Source organism: Phalaenopsis equestris, unplaced genomic scaffold (genome assembly GCF_001263595.1).
Source record: "Phalaenopsis equestris unplaced genomic scaffold, ASM126359v1 Scaffold000036, whole genome shotgun sequence".
NCBI classification, from domain to species: Eukaryota; Viridiplantae; Streptophyta; class Magnoliopsida; order Asparagales; family Orchidaceae; genus Phalaenopsis; species Phalaenopsis equestris.
The window spans coordinates 5926728-5935005 of record NW_018164478.1 but is presented as its reverse complement, the minus strand read 5'-3'; the positions used below and the strand labels follow the sequence as shown (position 1 = coordinate 5935005).

The window sequence follows — 8278 nt, the reverse complement described above, 5'->3', positions numbered from 1 at the left end:
ATATATATATAATGGCGCTCCCACTAACTCTCAAGCTTTGCTAGGGTTTTACTATGGCGATCCCTGTTTATTACTCCACTGCATCTCTTGGTCGATCAAGCTCTGTTTGTCATTCGCTGTCACTTCCGTCTGATTCGTCGTTGTCACCGCCGTCAAAGTGCGTCGTCTGCTTCGTCGCTCGTCTCTGATCGTGTGGTTGCGTCTGCCTCAGTCTTTGAGCTCGGCATCTCATGTCGCCTGCTGCTCGTGCGGCTGCGTTGGGCTCAGTCGTCGAGCTCGGCATCTCTTCGTTGTCTGCTGCTCGTGCGGCCTCGCCTTCCAGTTGTCGCCTCTCTCCTCGGGCTCAAGCTGATTTCGCAGGGGCTTCGGGTTTCTGCTCTTGCTCCATGTTCTGGATTCGAAGTTTGCTCTCTGCTTTGCTTTCTTCAATGTTTTTAACGTCACACCTCAATCTATTGAGGATGGCTTCGGACAAATCGTATACTGCTGCCTTTACGAGTGTCCATGCCTCAGGTACACCAAAATCGTGTTTTTTCTCCTCTTTCCCTCCTTCGTTTGAGTGGACGAAGAACATCAAGAAACCTGATATGAAGAACGGGAAGTCTGACATCTTTTTTACAGAAGCTGAAGGTATTCAACATGTTTCCTCCTGTCGTCTAAATTTGGTTGGGAAGTTTCTATCTGATCAACCCAAAATGGAGCTTATTTGCAAGGAATTTGAGCTTATGCACCTTGTTGGGGAGTAGAAAATTAGACTGTTAGATGGAAGAAACGTTCTTTCACAACTAAATAATGAAGATGATTATACGCGCTTATTTGCTAGAAGAATAATCTAGTTTGATAACAGAGCAATGAAGATTCTGAAATGATCTATGGATTTTGACCCACAGACGGAACCACCAATCATTCTAATTTGGATTCGTCTCTTTGGTCTGAAATTTTATTATTTTACTCAAAAAGTGTTGTACTCTATTGCCTCAACTTATGGTAAGCCACTCAAAACGGACATTCCTACTTTTAATCTTTCTCGCTCATCTGAAGCCAGAGTACTTATTGAAAGAGGCATCACTTCATCCACTTCTGAGGAAATTTGGTTGGGCGCATGACATCATGGATATTGGCAAAAGGTAGTGATTGAGTCTTTTCCTTCGTATTGTTCGAAATATCGTATGTTCGGCCACTCCAGTTCTCAACGTCACCATCTACACCCCAACTCAGACAAAAAAAACATAGTGCTCCGCCAGAGGCAATGATTTCGTCTCCTCCTGACCAGCTCCAAGTTATTGACCCTATTAATCATCAAAAGAGATACCTCTGAAGACGTCACTATTCTCGTAGGCAATATAACAATCATTCAGTCCCCAGTTGTAGCTGGGGGAAAGGGACAATCTTTAAACCCCACCTGCCCTAGAACCTATCACCGATATTACAGGCAGCAATACTTCTACTGCTTCACTACCGCATCATCAGGTCGAGCAAGCAGTTAATGTTACTCAGGCTAATGAGGATCATAATGTGCAACAGCCTACACCACTCCGACCAACTTTGGAATCTCATAATCAGATGAGTGTCAATCATCGGATGAGGAATGACAGGTCCACACATCCAGGAGGAAGAAGAAGAAAGGAAGAAGAAGAATGGAAGAGCTCAGAAATATGATGGATGATACTTTGGTTACTTCGAGCAATGTTACTCACCTTACTAATTTGTTAGTCAGCTCACTTCTGAGAAATAGAGGCATAGGAATGACTAAAGTAGGACGTCCCTAGCACTTTTGCGCCCTTTGGTGGCTTTTTGATTTTTTACCTTTATGTATCTTTGCTTTATTTAGGATTTATGTGTTGTATTGTGTGAGTTGGGTTTTTTTTAGGTCATCTCGTACAACCTTTTTGTATATTTTTTGTTTTAATATATTAGCCCTTGGGATTTTTCAATATATATATACATATATATATATATGTATATATATATGTGTGTGTGTGTGTCGCAAGTTGTGGCCTGTTGGTTGACAGGTTTCAGTGTAAGTCCCCTCAGGTCACAGGTTTGATCCTCAGTGGCGCTGGGTTCTCGAATATTTAGTCACATAGCACAGGCTCTCATCATACGGCCTAGCGCATGGGAAATCGGTATTTGGGCATCAGCCAAATACCGATTTCCTTTGAAAAATAAATAAATAAATAAAAAAGAAATATATATATATATATATGATGGACGGTTCGAGAGCTCTGCTAGAGTTTAGGTCTCCTGGTGACCTGGAGGTGATTTCGTGATGCTGACGGGTTTTCTTCTCTCTCATCTGTCAGATGCTGGTGAGATCTTTCCGTTTGTTTTCTTGCTTTGTCTTCTCCTTCGAGCTCGTCTCATGTTCCTCGGTTCTTCGTTCTCGAGCCGTCAATGGCAAAAACTTATGTCGGGGGCTCCTCCTCCGGTGCTGCTCCTACGTTTGCTTTTCCCTCTTCTTTTCATGAATCTCTGATTCTTGGTGGGGAGTATGATTTCATTAAGAAGCAGGGGAAGAAGGGGGGTAAGCTTGCGCTCTTCCTCTCCGACTCTGAAAAATACCATTCTGGTGTCTGCTTATCGATTTCATCTGGTGGGTAAGTTTCTCTATGGGCTTCCTAAATATGATTTTCTTCTGAAGCATTTTGAGCTTTTGAATTTAGCAGGGGCTGGAAGATTGGTGCTCTCGACAGCGGGCATATTCTGATTCAGTTGTCTAATGAGGATGACTACGCTAAACTTTTTGCTCGTAGAACTGTTTGTTTTGAGGATGTTTGGATGAAAGTCCTAAAATGGACTATTGATTTTGATCCTCGGGCTAAGCTTCCTATTATTTATGTCTGACTTCGGCTACCTGGTTTAAAAGTGCATTCAATCGTGAGATATTGTTTTCAATCGCTGCCATGTTTAGTAAACCGTTAATGTTAGATTCTCCGACTTTCAACTTAACAAGGCCTTCAATGGCTAGAATTCTGATTGAAAGGGATGTTACCTTCCCCCCCCCCCCCCCTGAGGAGGTTTTAATAGGTTCAACACATACGGGATACTGGCAACATGTTATTCTTAAGAAACACCCTCACTACTGCTCCCACTGCCGCATGTTTGGGCATGATTCGACACATTGCTTTCAACTGCACCCTGAATTAAGGAAAAATGCTGCGGGTTGTTTGTCCTCTGCTGAGATTAAATTTGCTCATAGAACACCTCCTACAATTGAGCAAAATGCCCCTTGCTTGGAGGAAAATAGTGTTGTTCATCACGATGTTGTTGCACACGAGGACCCTCTGAATAATGAGCGGTCTGAAGATAATGTAGAACGGGTTTCTGATATACACAATCCACATCTCCCCACAACATCTCAAAATCCGCCAGCTTTAACTTTGGGCATAGAGTTTTTAGCTGAGCAGGAAAATGAATTACATCTAGCCAATACTTTTCCTAGGAAATTACCCATTGTGGACACCCCCCAAACATCTACACACCCCCCTGTTATGCACTCTACCACTCCACCGCCTGACCCCGTTGTTGTTGCTACCTTGGCCTTGAATTCCGAATGGACTATTCAAAAATACAGCAGAAAACGAGGAAGAAGAAAAACTGAAATGTCTAATATGATAACCTCAAACAATATTGATGTCACTTACCATTATGAGGGAGAGCACTTGCACCTCCCCCCTAGGGTCACTAGGAGGGGTGTTTTGAGCCAACATGCTTAACATTCTGTTTTGGGCCAACATTTTTGTATGGAACATTAGGGGAGTGGCGGACCCCCACTCCTTTAATCGTTTAAAATATTTATGAAGGGTCCATAAGCTGGGCATTTTTGTTCTTTTGGAGCCGTTGGTGTCTGTCCATAAGGATGGTACTATTAAAAAATTCAAAAATTACCTGCACTATAGTAATCAGAATAATAAAATCTAGATTTTTTGGAAAAAGGAAATCACTTTCAGCATCATTGATGATGATATGCAGTATGTTCTTGTACATTATAAGGTGGAGGATTTCCATATTTACCTTTATTTATGTCAGCTCCTTATTACAGGATAAATTACTTCTTTGACAACAACTTATACACATTGATGCTTCTATTTCAGATAACTAGTTTGTTGGGGTGACCTAAATATGGTAATGTCCCCTTCAGAAAGAAGAGGTGGAACTAAAGCTGATACAAATCTTATCATTCGTTTATGTGAGTATATTAATGATGCTGGTCTCTATGATCTTGGTTTCTGAGGTTCTCCCTATACTTGGAGGGGCCTTCTTATGCAGAGACTCGACAAATTTCTGGGATACTCCTCTTTGTTGGACTATTATAATATCATTCATGTCAAACATCTTAATCATGCTGCTTCGGATCATAATCCTATTTTGCTTAGTTTGGTTTTTCATTCTAAACCTGCTCACTCTCATTTTAAATTTCTCAATGTCTGGACTTCTCATCCTACATTTCTTGATTTGGTTAAACAAGTTTGGTGTTCTCGGTGAAGTGGCAGCCCTTGGTTTATTTTGTGGCAATTGCATAAAAAAATGTCTTCTTTTTTGAAGTAAAATTTTGATATATGTGACAATGTTCACTCCAGGGTTTTGATGCTCAACACGAGGTGGATGCTTTGGAGGCACAGGTGATCTGCACTCCTTTTCTTGTCCATAAGTTGGCTCAGGCTCACCAAAAACTCTTGGAGGAAATCACTATTGAGGAGGATTTCCTAAGGCAGGAAACATGCGACATTCATTTTAGCAATGGTGATCGAAATACTAAATATGTTCACGCCACCATCAAGCATAGAAGGAATATTAATGCTATTCTTAAGATTGTCACTGATGAGGGTGTCGTCCTCACTAATGTTGATTAACTTGGATCCAACGGTGTTGATTATTTTGCTTCTCTTTATGTTGATGTTGTCTCGGTCAATGATATTGATCCAGAAATGTTTGATGCCCACAAATATTTGGTATTGTCCCTCTATTTGTCCGACCCCTCTTCGGAGATGGAAATTCTCTCTGCTCTCAAAGATATCTATTCCCAAAAGGCACCTGGCCCTGATGGTTTTACTTCTGCTTTCTATATCTCTTGCTGGGACATCATAAAAAAGGAGGTAATTCTTATTATTCAAAGTTTTTTTTCAGGGAGAGGATCCTGGTAATTACTTTACCGCTGCCTTGATTGTGCTTATCCCTAAATCTAATGATAAATTGCATTGGAAGAATTTCAGACCTATCTCTCTTACTTCTGTGGTTTCAAAGATCATAATTAAATTGATTGTGGCCCGCTTACAGCCCCACCTTCCCTCTCTCATTTCTCCACATCAATCGGCTTTTATAAAAGGCTGTGATATTTCAGACAATATTTTGTTAGCCCAAGAAATTATAAAAGATCTCGATAGAAAATGCAGGGGTGGTAATTTAGTTATCAAATTAGATATCAAGAAGGTCTTCAATACTATTAGTTGGGAATTCATTATCAATGTATTGGTGGCAAGAGGTTTCAGTTCTAGCTTTTGCATGCTAATTAAAAGATGGTTGGCCAACAACCACTACTCTATGCTTGTTAATGGCAATTCTTATGGTTTTTTCACTGCTAAAATGAGCATTAAATAGAGGGACCCTCTCTCCCCTATTATTTTCATCATTGTCTTTGATTATTTATCTAGATTGCTTAATCATTTTCAATTGTTATACCCTCACACACAATTTGCTCATAAGGCTAAAAGTGTGGTCTCTCACCTTGCATATGCTAATGATATTATTATTTTTGCAAATGCTTCCAAACTTGCAATTAAAAAATTAATGAGGCTCTTAAATGTTTTCCAGGATTGTTCTGGACTGGTTTTTAACTGTGACAAATATCGGATGTATTTTGGCAAGCATGTTAAACATCATATTTCCCATTGGGGGGCTTCTTTCACTGGTTATCATCATGTCTCTCTCCCTTTAAAGTATCTTGGGGTTAATTTGATTAGGGGAAGGAAAAAATAGATTCATATGGAAGATGTCATTGACAAAATTAAGCAGAAAATTAACGCTACTGGGGGTAGGATTACTTTGTTTTCTAGTGTGCTTCAAAGTATTCCTCTATATGCATTACAAATGTTCAATCCAAATAAAAGTGTCATTAAAGTTATGGAGAGGCTTTTTAATAAATTCCTTTGGGTTGGGAGTGGTGCTAAGAAGATTTGGGTCTCTTGGCACAGGTTGTGTAAGCCTAAAAAAGCTGGGGGTTTTGGTTTTAAAGCCCTGCAACATACAGTTGAAGTTAATCTTTGCAAACTTTGGTTTAAATTTAGAGAGGGCACATCTCTATGGGCCTCTTTTATGCATAAAAAATATTGTGTCTCTATGGGCCTCTTTTATGCATCAAAAATATTGTCATTTCCCACCCTTCCCAGGTTTTATGGAAGGCAGGTGATTCTCGGATCTGGAAGGCTATTTTAAATGTCAGATCCATTGCTAGAGATTTTATGATAATTGGGGATTGTCTTCCCTTTCTCAGCACACTCATCCTTCCCATACTAATAACTTGCTTGTCTTTGACCTCTTTTCTCAAGGTAGATGGGATTTCACTAAACTTTGCTCTATTGTGGGGGAGCTGAATGCTAAGCATATAAATGCTAAGCACATAACTATTATTCCTACTACCCCTTCCCGTAGGGATTATCCTGTGTGGAAGAAAACTTCTTCTCAGTCAGTTTGTAAGTTGATATATGACACATTACACTCTCATGCTGATTGGTTTTGGAGAAAATGAATTTGGCATAAACTCTTCACTCTCTCTATTTCTTTTTACCTCTGGCGCTATTTCTCCTCCTTACTGCCTCTTGATGACATTCTAAAACTGAAAGGCCTTAGATTGGCATCAAGATGTCCTATGTGCAAAGTCTCGGAGAAAGATTCGAGACATATTTTTTTAATGTGTTTTTTCATTGGATGTCTGGAACATTTTGGGTTTACACTTTAATATCCCCTAGACTCATAGGGGCATTTTAAGTACTTATTTGTGGGAGTGGAAGGCTTATGATGATAATAAGGGAGATTTTTCCCTTCCTTTGTTGGTCCTTCGGTTCATTTGGGCTGCTAGAAACAGTCATAAATACAACTCCCCTCCTCCAACTACCACTATTATTGCTTCTTATGTGTTGGCTTATTACACTAAGGCCCTCAGGGCCTTCACCAAATTGTCCCTATCGGTTTAAAAGCTAGGCCCCCTCGGTTAATCAGGTGGGCACCCCCTCCTCCTAGTTGGGTGAAAGTTATTGTTGATGGTAGTTGGAATGCGATTTCTACTGCTGTTGGGGCATTTTTAGAAATTCTGAGGGGTTTTTTATGTGCTATCTTACATCACCTGATGTAGCAGATAATCCCTTAGCTATAGAGTGTTGGGGGGTATATCTTGCCTTAATGGTGGCAAATGCTTTCAATTTTCATACTATTGCGGTGGAAACTGATTCAAAACTTCCTTATGTGATGTTATTGAGTTTCTCTCCACCTCTATGGGATATTATTTGCACTCTCAAACATATTCATGCTTTAATTACTGATAGCCATCTGAATGTTAGTTGGAGTTTCATACATAGGGAGGTTAACTCCCCTGCCGACCGGTTAGCCAGGCAAGCAGAGGATGTGTGCACTGTTGGCTTATCCCCCCTACTTCTCTTAGACGTTTAATTACTGGGGACTCTTTGAATTTGCCTCATGTTAGAATTTAGCACTTACTTGGTGCATGACTCTTTGGCTGGGTTCTCTGTTTCTTTTCTATTGTTTATCTTGCACCTTCCCTCTTTGCCGCTCTCTCCGTTTTCTGGCAGGTTCAGACCACATTCTTTTCTGGATATTATTATAAGGATCTTCTGGACTCTCTGTTTTGCTGTACTTGCCCTGTTTAGATTTCTTGCCAGTGGATCACCTTCCCTGTTAGCAAAGCCGTTTGCTTGGAGCAACCTTTTATCTGTTTTGATGGCTTCCAGAGCCTTAGAGATCTTTTTGATGCTAGTCTTTTAGTTCTTAATTTTTTACCTGTTTTTATTTCCACACTTGGACAGGTATATTTTTTTTGGGTTCTATTTTTTTGTTTGGGTATACTTGTAATTTCTGGGCTTTATTTTGGTGTGGGTTGTACTGTGGGAGGAGGAACCCCTAGGGGTGAGTTAAATGTATTTTTTGGATTTTTAGACGTGGATCCTCCCACCCTCCCTTATTTTGTACATTTTCTTTATATTGACACGTAGGGAGCCACTGTTGCTCTTTCTTGCAAATATAATTATATATATATATATATATATAT

General features: G+C 40.1%; 1 protein-coding gene across 6 annotated transcripts in view; it reads right to left on the bottom strand.

The window, feature by feature from the left end:
* Nucleotides 1-8278, bottom strand: part of LOC110018964 (epimerase family protein SDR39U1 homolog, chloroplastic-like) — a gene marked incomplete in the record, with an annotated part of 67897 nt that overhangs the window by 40426 nt on the left and 19193 nt on the right.